Genomic DNA, 25,971 nt, shown 5'->3' on the forward strand with positions numbered 1-25,971 from the left:
TGGTTACTGATTCATTAATTGATCTACAAAACTGGAAGTAAATGTTTTTGAACCTTAGAACTTTCAGAGCCTTAAATAACACATAAGTAGCTTTAAGTCAAAGATAAAATATTTCTAGTTATTTTACTGTTTCTATGAATAATTTAAGAGTATTGCTGAGTGGGAGTATTTGAGGTGAAATTTCTCAAAGAATAAAGACCGATGCTCTGTAACAAATTATGGTCATAGTTAACACCACCTGAGAGCCTAATGATACATATACCTTTAGTGGAGATCAACATTTCGTTTCCACAACCTTTCAGGAGATCAATAGATAATATAGTAAGACAAATGAAATTTCCATCACATTTCTGCACTATTAACGCTGAGAAATAAAAATTGTTTGTCCATAACCTTCATTTAATCCATCTCAATGGATCTAATGACAGTAAGATTATGTGGAAGATATACGGACTTTTACGAGAATTTATCAGCTTAACGTGATTTATAACAACAACGAAGTTCAAATTAAGTGATTATGTCGGATAAACACTAGTAATTTTGGAAAAACATGGTGGCCCGTTGAGAATTGCAAAAAAATATTTAGAGGTTAGTTTGTTTCTCTTGGGTGCCTTTGAACATTTAGGGACAGGACTGATTTAGTAGTTAAAGTTTTAAAAAAGAAGAATTATTATAGACAAGTCGCAATCAGCTTTACTATATCCTTCTTTCTTAAAGATCTGGTATAGGTCTAGATGGACCTACATATAAGATAAGTCGTTTCGTTTAAGTTTAATAATAAACATTGTAAGGGAGTGTACCTTCTCTGAATTTTACTGTTAAGTCCTAATGATTTGACAGATATACACAACAATAATTTAGAATAAGCAAGTCGAGGTTTTTAAGGTCTATCCTGTACGTTTCGCATACTATCTTTCGAATTCCCTACCTTTAATTTGATAAGCTGATACAAAACTTATTAAAAGATAGGTAGCATGGCCAGAATTTAAAAGAGAAAGAGAGAAATTATTAGGAGAACTCAATCTCTAAGAGTATATTTTGCAGTCATTAAATCGCTCCGCTTCATAGAGGCTAATAAACTTGTGTTTTGGGAATTTGCTTCGTGTAACGAATTGTTTAGATAGCAGTTATATCGCTAAACACATATAATTACTACTTTCTCAGTCCTTTTACTTGGATAATATAATATTATATGCATATATGTGTAAATCCAAATTTTCTCAAAAATTGCAAAATTGTTTTTTTTTGTTGCAGGGTTGCTGCACATATTTATTCACCCGTGTATTCATTTACAGTTATAAGTGTATTGGTAAGCTGTATTATTAAAAAGGGCTTGCTCTTTCACAGACTCAGAGGTGTGTAGTTGCTGCAGGAAAGTTGGCTGATAAAACTGTACACCGGCTGTGGCATACATGGAGAGCACACGACACCCTGGCTGACTGGTTGGCGAGCGCTGCAGCAGGCAAGTCTTCTGCCCAGCAGATGCCGCTGCCACCAGCGGCGTCGTAATTCGCAAAGGGCAGCATAATTATTATTCGACGTTTAAGTGCGCGATGCGGCACGCACACACATACAGCTTCGTTCTGTAGTCTTTGATTCGCCCCTGCAGAACTCACTCAGCAGCAGCGTTTGTGCGGTTGTTGTTGTTGTGGATGCTTGGCAAGCGCGAAGGACGCGCAGTTAACGATGCGAATGCTTTGCCTGCCAAACGAACTTAAAACTGAATAACGCAGATTTGCTTCCATGCCAGTCGGATTGTTTGCGCGCATTGTATTTATATGCATTTGTTGTTGTTTTTAGTGTTGTTGTTCTTGTCGCCTTTGTCTATGGCATAAAGATGAATCTCATTCACTTCATTTCGACTATATGCAAAAATCTGAAGCTCAAAAGCTCCGAGGCTGCGGCGGCTGTACATTCTGCAGCTTCCTCGACTGCACAACACGTCTTTTGTTGGCAGACAGCAAAGCGCGAACTGTATATTAAGATAGTCGCGTCGCATGGCGCAACGGAAATGACTGATTCTCATAAGGAAGTGCAAAAGAGCTGAAGAAATTGCAAAGGAAGGCGTAATTCATGATGAACTTTCATAATTGCACACAGACATACTTACATATGTAGATATCTATGTGCATAAGTCAGCATATCAAAAATTATGTAGACACATGACTACAACATACTGGGGCTAAGCTCTTAAGAGATGTGGGTGCTTTAGGAAAGATAAAAATTTGCGAAAAGATTCAGATTTTTTTGCCATCGGCGATTCGAGATAAAAATCCCAGAAGTAATAAATTATTGATATTATATTAATATATACTATATTAATAATATGCATTTATACGTATGTATATTGTTCGAATTAATCACAATTAGTTTGTCAAATAAAAAAGTTTCATACAAGGACTTGATTTTGATCGGTCAGTTATATAGCAGCTATATGCTATAGAAGACGGCGGTTTCAACAAATAAGAAACTTCTTGGTGAGAAAAAGACGTGTGTAAAATTTTAGTTTGATAACTTAAAAATTGAGGGACTAGTTTACGTATATACAGATGGATAGGCAGATGAACATGACTAAATCGACCCGGCTCGTCACGCTGATCATTTATATACATACATATATACTTTATAGCATCTCCGACGTTTTATTTTGGTCGTTACGAATTTCGTGGCCCTTTTCAGTGTAAAATAATCGGAATGATAACAATGTAACAGTAGTTTTCATATAAGTTTTAAAGAACAAATTCGCTTAACAGTTTTCACAACCGTTTCAGAACTCTAAATATGGGTTGACAGTATTTAGAGGTAGGATGTTTTGAACTATTATATCTGATTGTACTGACTATGAGTTCCAAGTATTCCAAGTACTTTAAAAGGACTAAAATGAAATACAAGTTAAGCAACATTTGCAATAGAAGCTAATGGTGTAAAAACATTTGTAAAGTCTCATATACTCGTATGATGAATGAATATAAGACCCCGAAGAAGATTAGGCAGTTAGAAGAATTTTCGAATCTTTCAATATACGACATGGGTTGAAAAGCTTATAAGAGTATACATCACAAAAAAAACTCTGCTCTTGAAATGGAGTACTAAGCTTAAGTAGAATACTGTCAAAGTTTATTGACATTTCTTTTAATTATTCGCAAGTTATTGGTCTCAAAGTGACGCTGTTGACAGAGGAAAAAATTAATTTCGTGTTTTGATAAACAACTGTGTACTAATGTAACAAAATACCGTTGATGCTTAATAAGTGGTACGGAAAATCTGCAATATGCTGAAACCGGTCAACTACTGATTTGTTTGATTTCCTCATAACCGTACCAGCATAAATGGCGCACCTTGTCAGGAAGGTAAAGAGACAGTAACGATAAAAGGCATCACAAAAATTTGTGAAATTTGTTTGGATAACCGTAAATTAAAATTGAATGAATTAGTGAACATCATTTGCACAGGATTGTGACTGTTGATGAAAAAGGGATCCATTGTAAACGCAAAAAATCATATGCGAAACCTTGCCAATCAGCCAAATCAACGACAAAGCCGAATATGCTTAAGGCCAAAATAATGCTCTGTATTTGGTGTATTATGATTGATGGTGTAGTATGAGCTCTTAAAACTGGGTAAAACCATTAATGGGGGACGCCAGCGACAACTACTCTTCAAATTGAAGCGACCGATTGCCGACAGAGATCGGAATTATACGACTGGCAATAATTTTCCATTAGGAAATCAAACATTTGCTTGATTCATTCTTGACCGTCAAGCCGACACAGCTCTATTGGAATGGAATTCACAAAATGCCAGATAGATAGAAAATGGCAATACTTTAACTAATACTATTGTACGTTTTTTTTTTAAATAAACGTTCAAATTTTGAAAAAAAAATACACTCGAATACATGGAGTTATTTTCGTCGAATTGTTAGGCCCAAGTATTCATGTAGTAGTGGGTATCTAGCCCTATTAGGAGGACTCGAGGATCAAAAAAATACAAATTATGTTTATTCTTACCTCGTAGTAAGAACCTAACGAAAAGGTCGTCATAAGAAAATAGAGTACTCTAATTTAAGGACTCAAACATTTTGTAAATAGAGGTTTCAGGGTGTAGGGATCTTTGAAATCTATACTGAATTGATTAATAAAATCTAGTACTTTATGTTTACCCTGATAATACTTGTAGTACAGTGCCAGACTTTGAAATGTAAATTTAGAGCCAAAAACCACACAGAGGTTAGAAATTTTACACACTTTAGCTGAGCTGTGAATCCAATATGCAGTATGAGATAGGGAAGGGAACGAGATTTGTTGAAAGTCACGCCCTTTTATCAACAGCTCTCAATTTTAACCATATCACCATACCCATATCCATAATTTGTAGGTACCAAACGTTTAATACGAGATCCCAGAAGAATTTTATATTCTTTACATCTATGTAAATTTACATACTCACACACATATAGACATAAATATATAATGCAGATGCATACTTGTACATTCATTCATTCACGTTAACTCCGAGCATGAACTTGAACTTGACCCCGACAAACAAAAGACAACCGATAATATTAAGAGTGCTTTAAATAAATATCCGAAGAGTGCGATGAACAGCAAAAGCAGCAACAACTCTACATTTCCCTTAACTCACGCATATTTATACCGTAAATAACTATAAAATACAATCTACGAATAAAGACTAATACCTTAATCACACAAAAATTTATGGAACGACCATTTAGGTATTTAATATGAAATGGAAATTCATGCATGACTGAGCGTTGGCTTAACGGCTGTGGAGAAATTAAAATTCAAATTCAAGGAGTTTGTTGAGCGCAGAGCGGAATAGCGAAGAGGAGAGCGAGGCAAAAAAATGTGTGAAATGGTTAGTTTCTCAAGTGAATAAAAAGAACACACAGGTGGTTTTGATGAAATTTACATTTACAAACACACAAACAAGCATATAATATGTGTGTGTGTGTTTGTGTGCGTAAAAAAATAGTGCAAAGCGCTTTGTGAACGGATATGGGAGAACGGCACGCCAATAAAAATGTAGATGGAGAGGCTTAAGAAAAAGAAACAAAAAGAAAATAGAATATATACAAAACAACAACAATAAAAACAACAGCAACAACAACAAAAACAAAAACGAAAATTATAACAACCACATATGTAGACGCGTATGAATTTTTATATTATTTTACGTCGAGAATACAAAAGCCAAGTCAATGAAGTGAACACCAACAAACGGTAAGGGCGGGAAGTGGAAGATGTAGTAGAATCCAATGCAAAGAAATTATGCGTAAATTAACACAAAGTGGAGGAGCACAAATAAAGTTTTTGATGGACATGTTCACGGCAGAAACACACCAAAATTTTTTTTTAAATGTTTGAATTAATCAAAGTAAAGAAGTGCCATAAACGCGAAAAAAATACAACACACTTAAGAAAAAGAAGCACAGAAAGCAAAAATAAGTAAATGGACACACGTTGTGGAAACATCGAAAATTCCGACGCTGATGCGCGAGCACTGATATGGAATTTAAAACATGCTCTGATTTCGAAACATCTTCGCTACCGCCACGCTTGGTTTCGACGTAGAAAGGTCAGAACACAGCAACAGCGACAAGTTAATGGCTAAAAGATGAGTTGAAATTCAAGTGATGTGAAGGTAAAGAAGCACAAATCAAATGAAATAAAATAAAGTAAAGAAAAAGAAGAGGAATTTAAGGAAGTACACTGCCGCGTGTATACCCCGCGCAAGCTTTTTAATTAATCTGATTTGTGCGCTATAAGCACGTTAACGTACTTAATAAAGGCAATTCTATATTGTATATAATAGCTCGTGTAAATATTTCACGCTTAACATAATGCCATTAAATAATAAAATTTAAGCTTTACACTCGAAAGTCCTAGTTAAATGAAATATTTACATATATTTATTTCAGTATATACAGGTTATCTCAAACTAAAATACGTCTCTAACATGGTCTTATTCAAAAATACATAAAGTGTTATAATATTAATATTATTTTATATTGTTTATATTACAATTCCATAAACAATTAAATAAAAAATTGAGTAGACGATTTAGTTAAAGCCTTTAGTAAATGTAAAGGATGCTAACCTTTAAGTTCAGGATCCACTATAAGGTGTGTTTTGTTGTACTCTTGCAACATGTTGCTCAGAGTATAATAGTTTTGTTCACATAACGGTTGTTTGTATCACCTAAAACTAATAGACATAGATATAGGGTTATATATATGTACATAAATGATAAGGATGACAAGACGAGTTGAGTTCCGAGTGACTGTCTGTGCGCCAGCTGTATCTTGAGTATTTGAGATATCGTAATGAAACTTCGTACACGGGGGGCGACGCTATTGCAGAGCAACCTATAAAGTGCCATAACTGTGCAGTAATTTTAAGATTTAAAACTGATATACAAGTTTTCTTAATATACTATTTGGCTTAACGCTGAATATAAATGGAATTGGTCTAGACCTTCGTCTCATTCTCACATATCTAATATCATCAATTCCGATCTTCTGATGAAAGTTTTCCACATCAACTCAATATATTAAATTTAGCCTCTTCGGTTGAGTCTTGTCACACATCTCTAATAACGGATGATTTTAAGGTAATTTTCGTTGACGCGAAATATAATATAAATAATAAAACAAAGGGAACTAATGGACCTTCAAAGTAAGTTAGGTTAGGAGGTCGATCCTAAGAAGGATCACACTTGAACAGCTTAAACGCCGGTCCGTTGTGGTACCTAAGAATTCCTATAAGCTGGATCAAAAGACACTTACATGTGGACAAAGCGCTTTGTGCATATAACAAACTTGTTGCGACGGTCAAGTCTTCTGGTCCGCCGAAAGTGTGATTGCCGAGATGTTGATGTCTCAAACTAGCAAAAGCCGGACAGTGGAGTAGAAAATGCCGGTATTTAATGATCTAAGTAAGTTAATATGATACCAAATTTGATTGTAATTCAAACACGATTTCGTCGTAACATTTTTTAATATGACGTTTTGCCAACACCTGAAAGTATTTCGTCGGCTTTACTCTTTGCAAGTTGAAAGAGTATAAAATGTTCGGTTACACCCGAACTAGCATTTCTTTACTTGTGATAAGCAACATCTCATTGAATTGTTGGAACCATAAAGTCATCCTCATCTATATTTAAACATTTCCACTCATCTTTTGTAATAAATTAACGTTATAGTGTTAGGCAAGGTTATGTTGAAAATTGTGTTATTCCACTTTCAATTCCCTTTTTTTGTGTTTTCACACCAACTTTTCAAAATGTTAATAAAATACCCATTTCTTTCTCATAAATTACATTTTACTCACTTTTTTTTGAACATACATAATCATTTCACCGAAGCAGCCCTAAAAAATTGATTACTTATCCTTAAAACCCGTAAAATAATATCGTTGGCTAAAAAACAAAAAACTATAGCAAAAATTTAAACCACAGCGAGAAAAATTAATCACTCGATACAAAAAACTGTAATATAATACAGACTTCCAAAATAATTCGAATGTACTTGTATTACTGAATTCCACTAATTTACCGCTATATACAGGGTTACCCACTTTCAATACGTATAATATTATGGAAGTTGTAAAATTTAAATTACTTGTTAGCCCTTTAGGAAGTATTAACCTCATGGATTTTTTATGATGTCATAAATTTCAAATAACATAGACAAGATGATATTAGATTTGTAACTCAAAGTTTTTTACCGTTACACAATTTTAGCGGTTCTACAAGCCGCATAAATATAATTGAAGAACTAGTTTTCAACACTGAGATTAATGCCGGATGCTGCCTCATGCATATTCAAAATTCTGTAACGTTTCCGGAACATTTCCGTATAAGTACGTTTTAAAAGGACGATATGTTTATGGTATTTTGAAGCAGTATGGTAAAATGTAAAACACATTTTAACTTTAAGCACTTAGCACTTCAAATATCATTGCACACTAAAATTCTTCTCGATTCATGCAGTTTCTTTATTAGTCTATAAGTTTAACGACCCCTCGTTAATAATAAGAAAAAATTATTAGGAGTTGCAAAATAATTTGATATTTTTTTAGCTTAATCTATAGGGAAGATGTGTAGTCCAAAATATTTTATTCCATGTAAGAATGTGTTCTAAATATGAGTTAAATCGAAATGATATACACATATTAGTTTCAGAAATTTTTCGTACCCAGCGTGAACTATCGATCAAATTTTGCCACGAATATTCCATTTCATCTGATAAATATGTGAAATGAACTTAATCCTCTGCTATATATTGTTTCAAAAAACACGTGCAAAACAGTGCCATTTAAGGCACCTTAGGGGTTTGCCTACGAAAGTGTGTCAAGAATTCATTCAATTTGTGGTTTTATAATGAATATGTTACAATATTTTTGCAAAATACAAGCAAAGATATTTATACAAATGAGTAAATAATAATGGCGAAATGGTGTCATTATAGTTTTGAACACAACTCCTGTCCTTACAAATATTTTCTAGAGAATGCAAGTAAGCAATTCGGTTGCATACAATTGAAAATGAAGGTATCGGCCAATTTTAATATGTCATGATCGTAATTTTTTTTCATTGTATTCAGTTTCATTGTGTAGTTTTTGGTCTGGTGGAATCATGGATTTGTACTTCTTTCGACATGAAGCTGGTGACACCGTTTCTGTCAACGGAGAGCGGTATAAATCGATGATAACCAACTTTTTAGGGTCGCAATTGGAAGAAGTTGATCTTAACAATATCCAACAAGTCGGGGCTACGTACCACACAGCACGTGCAACATATTCGATAATTTCAATAAATCGTGACATTGAACACCAAGCCTCCAAGAACACCATTAGACTAGTTCGTGTAGGGTTATTTGAAGTAATTGATCTTTAGCAATAAACCAGACTCTCTTCAAGCTTTAGAAGTGAATATTGAACGTGCTATTCATGACATACGGCTTGATATAGTGGAAAAAGTACTCGAAAATTAGGTTCCTCGAATTCGTTCCTGCAAAAGAAGTTGTGGAGGTCCTTTGAATGATGTAATATTCAGAACTTAATTGTATCGAATGTACTTCACACTAAATAAAAAACATTGGAATTTCCTTACCAATTAGTGTGCTTTCTTTTTAAATCACATCACTCTTATTGGGAAACCATTTATATTGGAGAGATTCGCCGCCAAAAAATACAAAAAAGGCTTCAAATCAAAACCGCAAATATATATTAAAAAGAAGAAAATTAAAGTATATGGTACATATATAGATATACTACTATTGTATATATGTATGTATGTGTATCTACGAATATTTTAATGTATATCTGTATATGTATTGTAGTTGAACGCCTGCCGCCAGCTATCAGATACACATTGTTAGAAAAACAAAAAGCATTACAACAAAAAAGCTATTATCAACGGCATTAGCTGCGACACGGCCACACCACCTGCCGTCATAAATCGAAAAATCACAAAAACTTATGAATAACAGCAAATAATGATATAATAAATGTGCCGCACTAGATACATATCGGTACATATGTATATACACTGTTCTATATACATATGTATATATATATATATGTATGTATAAAAGTATGCATAACTATATAAAAGTGTGTTATTTATTATTATGCACATACATATGTAGGTACATGAGTCAATAACGGCGAGTAAAACTTACCGTGTCTTCCAGCGATAATCGAGCGCTCGCTTCGGAGAAATTCATTTTGGCGGCGGCAAACGATTTGGCAGCTATGCCGCCACTAAACTCGGCCGCAACGGAGGTGGTGATAATTGAAATATCCATATTTAAGCCATTTAGCAATATTGTTGTTGTTGTTTGCAAGCACAATAAAAATTATTTTTTATTTGTTTCAGTATGTATGTATGTAGGTAGTTGAAGCGTTGCGTGACTTAGCGTTTGGAGCGTTAAGCGATTTCTTTCAAAGCTGAAGAAATGCTGCTTCTTCTGTGCTTGCGCTTAGAACGGCAACGCGTTATTGGGCTCAAACGTCAAAGAGACTTTGGAATTCCAGCGTTTTTGTCGCCACGCCTTGTTGTTGCTTGTTATGATTATAAATGTTGTTGTTGTTGTTGTCGTTGTTGTTGCTGATGATTGTTATTTCAGACCACTAAGTTAGTTAATGGCGATTGCTTGCTTGTTGGCGGCGGTTAATTGCGTTGTTGTAGCACACACACACACACACAAACAAAATATATACACACACACGAGTCACAAAAAATATAACACTAACACCAATGCAAGCACTAACGCAAAACACGAAACAAGCAATTGGAAGTGGTTGCTGTTATTATATTGCTGGAATACGCTTAAGTATAATTTTTCTGCAAGCGGTGATTCAATTCCGACACCTTTCAATTAATTTTTGTTTTTGTATTTCTATTAAAACTATTTGTTGTTGCTGTATTTTTATGAAATTTTATCTTTGTTTTTTACACTTTTTAGGACGCAAAACATAGTAATGTTAATTTGGTTGTTGTTGTATTTTCTTTGAAACTGGTTGTTTTTTCTACACGAAAAAAAAAAAAAATGATTGTTGTTGTACTTAGTATATTCTGCGCCCAACTTCCGCGGCAACACTGCCTACACTAACACAAACACACACACACTTGACGAAGTCGATTTAGACGGTTTTTGTTTTCTTAGAAGCGCCGGAAATTCCTGTTGCTGCGGAGTTTGCAACGCAATTTGGCACCGCACTAACTTTTCATGTTTATATGTAAGTGAATTTATTTATTTTTGTTGTTGTTATTAATTCTTTAACCGAACACACACTTTTGTAGCACCCAGTATCACTTTTGCGCATATTTCAAACACTATTGTAATTAATGAAAATATTTTCAACACTATTTGCGCAATTTCCTTGCATAAAAAGTACCAATTTTTGTAAATTTTTCAAAATTTAGATTCTTTGATCTTTCAACACTAGACACGCCGTAGTCATATACATATGTATGTATATAAATATATATTATAAGTGCCCTACGAGCGATTTTACCAAGTCAACGTCAATTGATCAGCGCACGCCAACTGAATCGAATTCGCCGTCAGCCACAGACAAACGCTGAAATGAGCGACGAGCTAAAGCAGAACGGAAGAGAGAGAGAGAGAGAAAGTTGGAGATCAAAAGAGTGGTAATCGGTAGAAATATATACATATTCATATACAAATTTATGGTGTATAGAGATTAATATAAATTATTTATTATTAAAGAAAAGTAAAACGAAAACAAAAAATAATCAAAATAAAATTTAAAAAAACATAACAAATTGACAGCTGGCCGCTTAAAATGCAAAGCAACAGCAATAAAAACTATAAATAAAAAAATAAATACTCTTTATTTGTGCACAACAACAACAATGGAGTGTGTCTCGATGTGTGTGTGTTTGCAGACTAATGAACTGGTCGAACAACCGGCGCATTTTGGCAGCCGGGTTAGGCGGAAAAAGCATTCATATTTATTTAATATTTAATACATGATATTTATTTAATAAGCTGTTGTCTCCTTGCTGCACCAACAAAATTGTTGGTAATAAAATTACCACTAATCCAATTTCTAAAAACATCGAATAAACCATACTTTTAGTTCCTAAATACATATTTATGGATAATGTCAAGATATATAGTACATAATACCAACACATTACGGCTAGCGGTTAACCCACTGACGACCAAATAAAATCTAACAAATTTTGGTTTTATTGTTCACAGACTTAGAAGTACGGTAAAAGGCCAAAAAATATATATTATTTATTTTCTCTTCTCTGAAAAAAGCGGACGGTTTCACCTGCATACAATGATCAGTTGCGGTATCAAATTGAACAAAATGTATATTTTTAGCGGCACTACATATAATACTACACTCCACAACTGCATTGTCCTACAATTATCAGTTTTATATCCTTTGTTTTCGATACAGCTCTAACTACCGAAAAGGTTTTTGAAATGCTATTGCGTGAACAGCAGTGCAGAAATTGTGTAGCAGTTTAATGCATAGAGCGAGGGTTGACCGGCAAGGCCTGTCGAAAATCTCCCGACGTAGTAAGACAACAGCAAGTTTCTCGCTGATGTTTAAATCTTGCATTGTTATATACAATGCTTGGATTGATTGTTGAGGTTTGATTTTTATCTCGGCATTTTACTCAAAATTTTATATTTTACACTCTTGCCGCCTGTTGCTACAGAGTATAACAGTTTTATTCACCTAATGGTTATTTGTATCACTTAAAACTAATCGAGTTAGATATAGGATTATATAGATATATATAAATGATCAGGATGACGAGACAACTTGAAATCCGGGTGACTATCTGTCTGTCCTTCCGTCCGTCTGTGCAAGCTGCAAAGCGAAGTAAAATATAGTTTTAAAACTAATTAAGTCTATGACATATAATATAACTTAATAAAATACCAAATTAGATTGTAATATATTCACGATTTCGTGAATAATGAATGTTGAACGCAACATTTTTTAATACGAAGTTTTGCTAACAACTGAAGGTATTTCCACTGCTTTGATCATTGCAAGTGGCAAGAGTATGAAATGTTAGATTTCCCTTTTTTGTTTAATTTTTAAAATAGGCTATTTTTTGGGTTATACCTATAAATTGTTTTGACTTTTACATAATTGAGATATAAACTATGCTAGCTCTTAAGTTGCATCAACCTGGATACAGTATGGTAAATATTACTAAAGTCGGTTCAGCAGTTTAGGGGTTTATCCCGGACAAGACGTTTCACAGGATTTATATATCTATACATATAATTAAGTACGAATACATACATACATATGTATATACATAAATTATACACTGTACATACAAGGTGCGTTCCAAAGTAAACAGTAAAAAAGTAACAAAGTAAACTCTAGTGGCTCCATCTATATGTCGACTAGTGCGTTAGAATCTGCTATCCTTTATCGACTTCTATTAAAAATTTCATGACATTTCATCTTTTGGAAGTGAAGTTGTTGTGTTTTAAGTGTGTCAGTATGTTTTTGTCATCGGTGCGAAAATGAGCTTCAAACAAAGAGCCAACATTAAATTTTGTTTTAAAATTGGTAAAGCTTTTACCGAAACGTTTTAATTGATGACACAAGTTTATGCCGATGATTGCCAATCCCGTAGCAGAGTGCACGAGTGGTTTCAACGTTTTCAAAGTGGTCGTGAGGACATAAATGAGAAATGAGCCGAAACCCAAAAAAGCGCGCCTGGAGAAGTCAAAAGTGAAGCCAATGCTGATTTGTTTTTATGATTCCAAGGGTATTGTCCACAAATAATTTGTTCCACCCGGCCAAAACGTTAATGCGGTATTTTACCTTGGAGTTTTGAAGCGTTTGGTGCGCCGTATTCGACGTGTTCATCGATCGACGCTTGTGGCCGATTATTTGACCAAAAATCACATTTTAACAATCAACCACTCTCATATTCACCTGATATGGCACCGTGCGACTTCTACCTTTTCGGAAAAATGCATTTGCCGATGAAAGGAAAGCGTTATGCAGACGTGGAGGCCATTCAAAAGGCTTGCACCGGCATACTGGCGGCCATACCGGGCAACGAGCTAAAACACTCGTTCGACATGATTTCGGACCGTGCAAAAAGCTGTATTAAAGCAGAAGAATTTTGAATAAAATTAATTGATTTTGCCGATAAAACCATTTGTTCTGTCTTTTTTTTAAAAGTCCTGTTTACTTTGTAAGTAAATTTCAGCGTCCAACAACAAAAGCGATAAATTAAGGCATGATATTTTCAACTAATCTATGCAAATTATATTAAGCCAAATTCGCGGAAAAGCACAAAATATGCAAAAAATTAATATGAAAAAATAAAACAAAATAACAATAACAAAAATAATATCTCGCGTTCATCTATCTTCCTGTAGTGTAGGTATGTATAGAGAGCTAAAAATGTTTTTAATGAAGCCACCGGGTCAATGAGTTAACCCTTTAAGATCTTAAAAGGCCTATATTGAGTTAGAATATGTATGCATATAAAAGTATATCTATGTATATAAAAGCGAGTTTATCAATGTTTGTAAGCATGTAAAGGCGTGAATGTACATTTTTTATTAAAACCAAACTGAAAATAAAATTGTTCCAAATTAGAAAAAAATTATTTGTTTATAAATTAGAATTTTGTTACTAAAAAAAAGTCGAAAAAAATCAATTATCTCATTGGAAAGCTGAGAAAAAATCATAAAGAATAGGCCGGCTAGTTATTTTGATAACGAAATACTTTTCTTCATAGACGCAAATGCTTAAAGTTACATTTTTCAAAAGGTGTAATTTTGAAAATACGTAAATCCAAAATTTTCATATTGAGACGAAATAAAAAAATAAGTGTACAATATTTTCCTCAAAGAACACATAAAACAATGTTTTGTAGAAAAAAAAAATTTTCAATATAAATTTTAGGTGGAATGATGTTATGATCTCGGTAAGTCAAATGTTTCAAAAGGACAAAGACTAAATACCTGCAATTTCAAAATCTATTTGTAAGGAAAAAATTCTATTTATACACAAAAAAAAAACAGAAAACTTTGACTATACTTTACATATACAAAAGATTCCATACAAAAACTTTATTTTGATGGGTCAGTTTGTTTTGCAGCCATGTATATGTTATAGTGGTCCAATCTGAACAATTTTTTCAAAGATTTTACCGTTGTCTTAAACAATAATCCATTTCGTGAAGATATATTGTCAAGTGCAGAAGTTTTCCTTACAAGGACTGTATATATATGCTATAGTGGCTCGATTTCGGCGGTTCCGACAAATGAGCAGCTTCTTGAGAAGAAAAGAAGGTGTGCAAAATTTACCCTATCTACGGTATAAGAAGAAAAGAATACTGTCAACCTGCATTGAGCGAAGTTGAAAAACACCACACACTTCCTTGTTCATTGCATTCTATTAAACATTGATTAGTATTTATTTATTTCATGGGGAATTTTAGAATTTTTGCAATTCACTCAAATTCATTACACCGTCATTAGCCAGTTTTTCAAAACGATATTAATGTATAAATAAGGTAATAGGCTTCGCTTACTAAATTATTACACTTGCAATGTTTAACATTTCATCTATGATGTTAGCACTATAACTGTGTGTTTAATATTCATAAATGGGGTAGTTTTTTAGAGGTGTAGAAATTTCTTAATGGATAGCTGTCAATACCTGTCACTATTGATATAGTGCTTCATAAGTTTTTCAAGATACAGATGGAGCTATCGCTAGTAATATATATAATATAAATGGTGAACGCACAGGTGAGGTGAATGATTTTTATTTCAGCTAGTCAAACTCAATATTCTAAGTGCCGAATTCTTGGTGATCATATCATATCAAAAAAGATATTGCAGAAAGTTCCACACCTCTAAAAAAACACCCTTATATACATATGTACCTTTCACATCGCTACTAATTGTTGTTATTGCAACTTCCATGCGGTATAGATTCGAGTTAAAAGCGTGCTATGACACAATTGATTTCGCATTAAAATGAAAACGCTGCGATTCGCGATAAAAGATTATTGACTAAAATAAATTATTTTATAGACACAAGTGTGCTCATACATATATACATACATACATAGGTACGGTATCTATGCACGACTATTAGTTGATTTGTTTGTTATTGTTCTCTTCGTGATTGCGATGATTTCATTTGGGGCGTTTCAATCGATTTACCCGCCCTGTTGTCTGGCAGCGAGCAAGACGCTGGTTAATTAATGAGTCTCGCCGAACAGCTGTTCTCTTCTTGTGAATTTGCAAACTTTTTGCGTTAATAGAAATCAGAACAGATCAGTTGAATTGAAAATTGAAAGAAATTATGCGATTATGTGCAATTCAAAGTTTGAAAACAAAGAGCAAACACAAAGCAAAAATTTGAAAAGTTTATACTATTTATAAAATTTACTACTTTCTCTAAGCACTTTCGACTTTCAACTGTGAATCTCTGTTAACAAAATTAAAGGATATAAGTAGTTATATATGTGTGTATGTATGAGGTAATAAATTACTAAATTAATAAATTTGTTTAAGTCCACTAAAGTTAACGTGAAATTTTCAGTTTTTCTGACAATTTTCTTCGAGACTTGATGTTATTTCTAATCATAATGGAAAGCTTCAAGTTACGATAAATAAATGATTTTCCCAGATTTTTACCAAAATGTCGAACATATTTTATTTGACTCATGCCAGCTAAGGTTAACATAACAACACAGATATTTTTAATTACAAAACAAATACAAAATACTTTTATTTTTTGATAAATTTAATTTCCGTAAAAGATCGGCATTTTACAAAGTAGCTATATTCCATAGTGGTCCGATCTGAACAATTTTTTCGGAGTATATACCCTTATAGTTATCAAAAATACCAACTCCGAAAAAACGATTGCCTCATAGAAAATCACACGTCTAGAAACACACCAGTTTTTTTCAGAAAAATATTTTTACTGAGATCTGGTGGTATTACAATAGACCACTTAAAATCAGTGAATTCTCGCAGAAATTATCTAATCGAAAATATAAGGCCTCAATGTCCGGCCTCTAAGGTGTCGAAAATTTACTGCGAATTTTACCTTACTTACTAATGAATTTCTCTTGTACTATTAGACTTTCAGAGTCAGCAAAAGACTTATCCAGCAGAAATGATATTTAATTAAAGGAGTATGCTAAACATATCTTGCTGATCTAACTGAATTATGGAGAAGCTGGGTGATTTTGTAAAAACCCAATAAAAGAGTTAGGAGACAGAATTAAACTTCCCGAAAACTTCACCTATTCAGATCATGTGTATTTGTTAATGATTATTAAATTGTTAATTAATATATAAAAAAATGTACGAGTATGATACAATATGAACGTATAACACGTATAACAGTGGGAATTTTACAATATGTTATATAAGGTTTTCATAACATACTTGTAAAACTAAATCCCTGTAGTAAATAACTTGTTACCATGGGTTTCAGAATACCTATAGGCTTGGAAAATAAATCAGGTTGAATGATAAACAAAAACCTAACTCAATATATGATGGATCTATGAACACTTAAGCTTAAAATATATAAGTACTTTGCCAAATAATTACTTTGGACTATGCATTGAAGCAAAGTCGCTCTTGTTTAAACGGTGCATTTACGAGCAGTCCAAATAATGAACCTCTTCGACGGGATGTGCATTAGTGAGCAAAAATTAGGAGATCATAAATGATTCTTGAGGTTCCACGATAAAGAAATAAACTTTAAGAAAAAAACCTCAAGATCTCCTACAGCACCAATTTGTTTTCGAACAGTAAAAAATTATGTTGAGCTGTTTATCTGTAAGAGTGAAAACGAGAGGTCGTCACGCGAATCATAACGATCTTTCGGAAAATGCTATGTGGAAAGTAAGAACGATCTGGAACGAACTATACTGAATATACACTTCTTAACATCTCAATCAACCCACTGAAAAAACAGTGTCATTATAGCTCTTCCATTTTCAAGCGCTTTTCGTTTTACGACCGTTATTACCCGCTGGTTATATAATTTCATAAATCTTCACTTCGACTGCCATTAATATTTTGGCAGCCGACACTACCAAGTTCTTCTTTTACTTCTAGTCCGGCTTCAGTCTGTAGCTACATACAAACATACATTTGCAAGTATGCGAGAATTTCTGTAATTTTCGCTGGTTTGCAGGTTTTAGCACATTCCTTTTCTGGAGTAGACCTTAATTTCTTGTTTTGTCGCACTTTTCTGTGCTTTTTCTTTTCTTTTTTTCCGTTTCGTTGTTTTTTGCTTTCGGTCATTTTTAATTGAATGCGGATTTGACGTGTGTTTCTTGTGTACACGTATTCTTGGCCAGCAATGAGACTTTATCAGCAGCAATGGCAGTGAGCAAAACTACAACACATACGTACATATGCATATATATCTACAACAACAATAGCTTAGCGGCAGCAGGAAAAAAATGTCAAGTCATTCTCTTGGAGACACACACACACATACATACATACAAATACATGTGTGTACTCACAGTCGTTTGCTCGCCAGAACTGGGCTCAATTCGTAAGTGACTTTTATATAATAGTTTTTGTTGTTGTTGCGCCCATATACAATTTGTTTGCATTGCACGAACTTTCGTGCGCTGACTTTGTTCGTCGCAGTGTAAGTAGAAACAACAACAAAAAGAACAGTACACATATGTAAATATGTATGTATGGCTTTAGCTGCCTGCAGCCGACGAGTTGCACATCCGCAATGTATTTTTTTACACACACACACACACACACGCATACCAACAATGCAGCAAGTATGGTAAATGAGTAAGCCCACGTGTGTGTCAGCTTGTGCGCCTAGAATTCGTTGCAAGAGAATTTATAAGTGCGCAAGTGTATGCATAAGTATAAATATGTACGTTATGTTGGTAGCACTTTACTCCTCCAACAGCACTTAGAGCCAACAATAAGGGTCCTTCTGATACAACTCAGCTTGCAGCCCCTCTCGCTGGCACCTTCTTGCAATTCTTTCTGCAATGCTATCACTTTGCGCTTCAGCAACTTTTGTACGCCTTAGCTCATGTGCATGTACAGCTGCGAGAAAGGAAATGGCAACAGAAAAGCAAGTAACTAGAGAATATGTTGACAAGAGAAAGATATCGTAGAGGCAACTTCCCTTCGACTGGCATTACTCCATTCAAAAATAATTACATAAACTTTCGAATATATTTATAAAACCTACCCCAAATCCCAATTTTTTTGTTCCTTATATTAATTGGTTAGACTGGTCTAGAAAAAAAAACGCTAACTTTGGCTGCAAGATGTATACCCTTCACAGGTGCATTTAGTATAGCATAAAAGGGTATAAAAAGATCTTTTGTCAAGACATCTTCAAGTCAGTCACTTTAAACGCGTTTTTCAAATCGTGCAACGACGGTTCTCGGAGACTATTTCGAATCTTTTTTCTTCCTCCCAGAATAACTTGTCAAAGTCAGACCTTTTTGAGGGCTTTAGACTGGCGTAACGCCTTAAGTACTTTATTATGATATTCACAGTCTTTAAAGGACTCATAGTCCCTTTCCGATTAAATAAATGGCATGAGTCAGGATCATTAATTAATCTAGAATGATGTCGCAATATCTGGAACTACGGAAATTTTGAAAAAACTTGTTTCACGAAATGGCGACTGCCTGAAAAAAAACTAGTTTTTGTACCACTTTTTTTTTACTGTTTTGATTTTTTTAAAAATAGTAAAAATTGAAATTTGGAGATATGGCTAATTCCAGCCATAGACAAGTTTATAAAGAAGACTCTCTAAAACTTTCAGGTCCAGTAGAACCTGAGAAATTGTGCACACACAAATACACTTTCGCGAAAAACGCGTGTAAAACTGCACGTAAAGCCGAACCAGTTTGAATGCCGGGTCAGCAAAATACCTATATCTCCGAAAATAATTTTAATTTTGAAAAATTCTCTTGTAGGCATATTCTTGAATAATTAAATTTTGAAAATATAACAAATACAAAGTATTTTTTTTACTTCATTACTAGGGCCCCTTGTTATGACTTGTAGATATTTGCAATCAGGTGGCAATGCCATATCGTCACTTTAGATAGAAATTATATATATTTTTTTTTTGGTTTATCTAAAATACTACTAATAATATTTTTTTAAATAAATATATTAATGAATGTGGCAATTCTGTAAAATAAAATTTTCGAATATATGTACATGCCTAAACATTTATAAGCATCTGATGTTTTCAAAAATAATTAATGTTTTTATTTTTGTTAATTTTTTACATATTTATTTTGCTAATCATGGCGGGCCGAAGTTCGTTAACCTTTGAACTCGTAGTAACGTCGATCTGCTATGTCGGGATAGAGAAGAGGGGTTATAAACGCAATGGCAACAATTAACGCAATTTAGGAATTCTTCGATGGAATCTTTTAGTGGTGCAAAAATATGTTGGACTTACGTCGAAGTAGTAAAAGAACGCCTCTACGGCCACATTTAGTGCAACGGAAATTTTACGAGGTTCAATTTTGAATCATTTCGAACCAGCCTACCTAGAACTAGAACTAGAACCTAGAGCAAATCGTGAATAATTATATAATCAGTTCGGTGGGCAACTTGGACTCTTTAGATGCAATAGGAGAGTTTTTCATGCAAATAGTGGCATTCAAAAGTAAAGACATTAAGTGGCCATCACTTAGCTAAAACTTGTCGCTGGTGAACTGGTGTTTTAGAGTCACCTCAAATGGCACTACCACTACATAAGGAATGCATTCGATCGCTGCTCTAACCAACGTCACCAAAAATTCGGTCCAATAATAGTTGTTTCCCGAAACTGCAGTTGGACAATCTTCGCATATACTTTCCATTCTCATAAAATCCAAGAGCCGTTCGAATTGGTTCTTTTAGGCATATCCATTTGTCGGACAATATGAAGCAACATACCACAGATGGTTCAGAGTTGTAAAGTATAACTTTTAACAGAAACCAAATTTTCCTTGAGGCATTGAGAAAACTGCTAAGCAAGAAATAGAAAAATTCTCGAAACATCGCCATTTCCGTCTGTCCGTCTGTATATGCGCGAAGTGGTACCTCAGTTTTTGAGATATCAATATAACATTATGCACACGTATTTTTCTCTCCAAGAAGCTGGCATACAAATTGATCGGTCAAAATCATGTCCTTGTATGAAAAGCTTTTATTTAATAATGCCATGCAAAATGACCGATCAAAATCAAGTTCTTGTGTGGAATCTTTTTTTTTGTGCGAAGCATAACGGTACCAATAACTGTAAAGATATCAACGGATGCCATACCTTTTGATAGTTGAAGATTTGTAGCATTTCCCCCTTCAAATTAGCAAAACCAATATATATATCTATTATAACGATAAATAAAAACTGTAATTTTTTCGGAACTGTATAAATATGTACCACATATATTTACAAACACTTCACATAAAGAGCCATTCCAAGAAAAATAAATGTTTTCTTGTTGCTTTACATATGAATCGGTACAACACCGCATAAACTTACGAAGGGACACATATATCCCTACGATTTGTAGTTGTTACTCAGTTAAAGGTATATACAAATACATACGTATGTACAAGTATATTTCATTCGTTCACTTGTACAATTCTTGCTCGTCCTCCACAATCTTTGTTGTTGCTGTAGTCTTACATTTTTCTTGGTATACCATAATACTTGGCAGCATCAATAAATCTGATAGTCAACACAACTGCTTACATTTATACCGAAATGCGTTCCGAAGCGTCTTCAACGCCCTCATACATAAAGATCGCCAGCCTCACCCCTCAACCACCCACATTGCGCTCTCATAAGCAGTACACTGTCTCCCTCTCTATCTCTCTGGACACTACTCAGTTGCACTCATACGTGAGTACAGTAAAATATTTATAAAAGATACTTTCTTTCATTCCTAGTCGTTGCATTCAATTCCGAATGCATTACACACTTAGTGGAATTAGAATCGGGAGAGCCCAGCCAACAAGTCTCCCTAAGTGAGGTGTAGTATGTGTACACAGTGTGCGGATATTGCAAGTCACTGGCGTCATTACCAGCAGCTCGATTCTCCTGCGCACCTGCTGCCCCCTTACAGCCGTGACTTCTCACGTCCAATGGCTTCAAATGAAACGAGGAAAACAAATTTTTAAACGTTATAGGTTTTTCCATGTAAAAAATTCTAAATGCCTGGAGCGATTAGCGTGTAAAAGCGTTGTGCATTTATAATTTAGTGGGCGGCAGAGAAAAAGGGATTGCTGGTGAGTTTAAGAATGAATTCTCGTTGCTGCACTGATTTGACAAAATGTCTATTAGACTTTTGTAATAAAGTGGTAACACCACAAGAGTAGATTTTTAAAAAGTGGCAACCACATATGTTATAATATTCACTTTACAGACATCGAACGAGGACTATAGAGAAAATAGAGGATTAGTGACTGCGTGAAATTTGTTATTAATTGCTAGTGTCTAAGGACCGTATACTTCAACTTTGCGAGAAATAGATCCGTTTATATTATGTATCACTTAGGCTACTGTATGACGCATCTTTAAAGTATTGTTGCCAACAATTAAGCCAAAAAAGATCGTCGTTCAGTAACTCACTTACATATATACTTTTAAAGAGAGACGGAGCTATTAGACCAAAATAAGTTCTGAACACAAACTTTTTGTGGATCCATTACCAGCTTTAAAAACTAAATGGAGTTAGTATTAGCTTACTCTTCCCGGAATCCCCACGATGGGGACTAGACAAAATATTCAAAAATAACTCTTTGAAAAATGTTGGCCAGGTAACTTAAAACTAACACAAAAAGATAATACAAGGTTGAACTAATAATGTAGAATTAAACAATGTGATCTTGATTTCAATTACTGCAACATTTCGTAGAAAAGAAAATATGAACTTAAAATATATGAACGAGTCGCGAAAATAGTAGTTTAGAGTGCTGAATCGCTCAAACAACTGTCTTATATTAATTAGACACGTATTTTCAAATAAAAATCCCACCCAAAACAGTACCAAAGGTTATACTACTTTAATAATATATCCACATACTCTCTGTAAGAGTTTAGCGGAATGAATTTACCGTTAACCCAACAAAACTTATGACAAGAAATAAGAGTTCAACATGACGAGATAATAAGTGGCGAATCGAATAGTCTTTCAATATACAAGTTTCTGACCGTTAGCAAAATTTTATAACAAACAACAGTATGCGATACTGTTTATCTGCTTTCGACCATAACCTCTTCCGGATGTACTCAAAAAGGCTTAAATTGGGGTTTTTATATATGTATATATATGTTCTCTCCCTAGATAAAAATAAAATTGAAAAAATAAGAATAAAAATTCATCATTCATTCAGAAAATTAATGCGTTCGCCTAAAGTTGACTGATTTCAAGCTGTAAAGAGCCTTACTTGTCAGAGTACATATAATGCCACTTCAGTGCATTAAATTGGTTAAAAGCTATAAAGTTAGAGGTTGTAAAATCTGAGAGCTCGTATGCGCATTTTTCGTTACTACTGTTCATTTTAGTCTTATTACAATATTTTGGAATCAAGCTTTTACTACGTTTTAGCCAAAAATTTAAGACTTCAGAGAATGAGTAAAGGTGTTGTTCAAGCTTCCTCATTTGAACTAAAGTTACATGGCGCTTGTGTCCAATATGTGAGGAATACTTTAGCTAAATTAAAATCCGGCAACAAACTCATGCGCTGGAAGTTTTCACATAAAACTTTCAAGCACTCTTTTTTCTATGATGAACCCACAACTTGTCGACTCTTTTTGGACTGACGGCGAAATTCAGAGTCAAAAATAAACTTGTTACTAAATCTGTACTGTTCTGGAATCGGAGCTGTTGAATTTATCGACTTTGGGCTTTGTTTACCTTTTAATAACGGTGGAATTTTTATACGCTGAACAAGGTAGCATACGTCTTTTTTTCGCCAAAAACCTGCTTATTTGTCGGAATCGTATCGGACCACTATAGCATATAAATGCAATATAAACTGACCGATCAAATTCTAGCCTTTGCATGGAAAACTTTTTTATTTGATAAGAGATCTTCATACTCGAAATTTGTCATGGATTATTGTCCAAAGCAATTGGACAATCTAAAATGACAACTAATCACTTCATATCGGCGAGTAAAGTGAATTTCAGCAACAGTACTTTTTCACCCTTCCCGGTAGAGCCATAATCCTACATGTTAGTCGGTATGCATACATGTTTGTATGTATGTAAGTTCAATGATATTGAAATCATACTGATAGATGAGTAAATGCTAATGAGCCTGCAAAGCAGTATTAGCTCTTACTAAATAAGTACCTACGTATGTATGTATGTAAAAAACTGTTAGTACATACATACATACATGTATAGTTATGTATATATTGTACTTACATGCATATTTAGGCAGTTGTTTAGTCAGCCTAAACGCAGTCCAATATTCTTGTTTAGTTATAGAAATTAATTTCATTTCACATTCGTGCATTAACGAACTACCAACAATCGCTAACAGAGGAACGATGGTCCGTCTGAGTGTTGGTGGGGTCACACGAAGTAAACACATATGTTTGTATGTATGTGTGTATATATGTGTGTGTGTGTGTGTGTATAAGTGAAGTGAGTGATTTGGTGTGGCGCTGAATGCGAGTGAGCTCATTAAGTTTATCGATTACTGTACAATGAGCAAATATGACTGGGCTATATATGGATATTCTTTCTATACTTCGGCATTTACAGGTGTGTATGTGAGTGTGTGTGTGCGAGCACGTCGGATTGTGTACACAATGCGGAGTACAATGCGAATGAATTCAATGTCGCCATAACACCAACAAAGTCATCAGCGCTGCCACCAGCTGCGTTGCTGGCATTCGATGGACGGACGGACGGACGTACGTACGTACGGATGGATTGATGGTTCGTTGGCTGACTGGTTCTTCCACGTTCCCTGGTTGTAGTAGGCGTTAGCGCTAATTTTGGCAAGCAATAGCGCTGCTATGCATATTCGTCAACCTTAACGGTACACACGAACACATATATACATATGTATGTGTGTAAGCGATCCAACAACAATGCAACTATAACTGAGGTTTAGCGGCGCAAAAATGCAGGGATTCACACGGAAATCGGTAGGTAAGGCTAACACACAACCATATATGCTTACAAGCATACACATTTACATACCTACATACATACTTACTTGGTATACACAAATTGGTATAGAAATTGAACTCGCCGAAAGCCGCCGTTGTACACATTAAAACTGAAAATGTATCACATGCGACGAGTTTAGCGAACGTGCAAGTATCTCTTAGATACATTCATACACATACCATATTAATGTATGTGTGCGTGTGTGTTTGTTTGGCGGCAGCGCTGCTAGCATCAGTGCACGTCTGTCAAACAATACAAAAAGGCAACAAGAAGAACGTCAGCATTGTGTACGACAAGAAAAAGCTGGAGCTACAATAAAATACAAAAGCAAGCAATGGCAACAACAACAACCTACAGGCAATCGCAAAGAGCCAACAACAACAATAACTAAAAACAGCAGCTATCCAACCACCAACTCGGCCATTCGCATGAAATATTGTATTTAGATACATATCTCATACATATATGCAGATACATACATAAAACACACACGCAAACATACAAACATAGCGACACATGTATGTATGTGGCACATATGTACATGCAAGCATAGACGCCTTTATGAGGCTTTGGCTTGTTGCGATGGCTATAGCTGGCCGTTGGCTGTTACTATTGTTGTAATTGTTGTTGTTTGTATACATATGTTGTTGTTGTTGTTTACGGCGTTACTGGGAGCCTAAGTAAGCGACTGACTGCCTGACTGACGGACTGGCGAGCGGCAATTTGACTGAGTACACATCTTTAACGAAGATATATGCCTACATTCATACATATACACATATATACCTACATATGTATATACATATGTTACATACATATATACATACATGTTTATTATGCACACATTTGCTGAGTGCAAACTCGAGCGTGCATACGCGCGCACACATTCATCACGGCGCGAACAAAGCAAGTGACAACAAGCCAAATAACAGTGGCAACAACAACAACAAAAACGGTAATATGGACAACAACAACCACAGTTGGGACAGTAACAACAGCAACGTATGTCAACAAAAGTAAAACAAAGTATCTACAAGATACACACGACAAACAGTCCGCGCAGCAAGCCGAGCTGTGCCGTGCCGAGGCGGCGCTGCTAGCGGTGACGGCACTACGAAAGAAAATAATTGAAAAAACCTACAACTTTTAATGTCATACGAGCATAAAACGCAGCGGATACAAGCGAAATCAGCGAGAACAACAGCAACAACAACAACAACAAGAGCCATAAGTAAATGGA

The 25,971-nt window shown here is 34.6% G+C and overlaps 1 protein-coding gene across 7 annotated transcripts in view; it reads right to left on the reverse strand.

Annotated features, from left to right (window-relative positions):
• The window catches only part of tou (bromodomain adjacent to zinc finger domain 2B toutatis), a 157,040-nt gene that overhangs the window by 64,358 nt on the left and 66,711 nt on the right, over positions 1-25,971 (reverse strand). For 6 of the 7 annotated variants that reach the window (XM_036362810.2, XM_070108020.1, XM_070108021.1 and 3 more), the window contains exon 2: positions 9,707-11,128. The gene's annotated coding sequence lies outside the window, so the exon portion shown is untranslated. Of the gene's footprint in view, positions 1-9,706; positions 11,129-25,971 lie in introns of those variants that run through there. The other variant, XM_070108014.1, reaches the window with a different exon arrangement.

The sequence above is a fragment of the Bactrocera oleae genome, chromosome 4, assembly GCF_042242935.1.
Source record: "Bactrocera oleae isolate idBacOlea1 chromosome 4, idBacOlea1, whole genome shotgun sequence".
In the NCBI taxonomy this organism is placed as follows: Eukaryota; Metazoa; Arthropoda; class Insecta; order Diptera; family Tephritidae; genus Bactrocera; species Bactrocera oleae.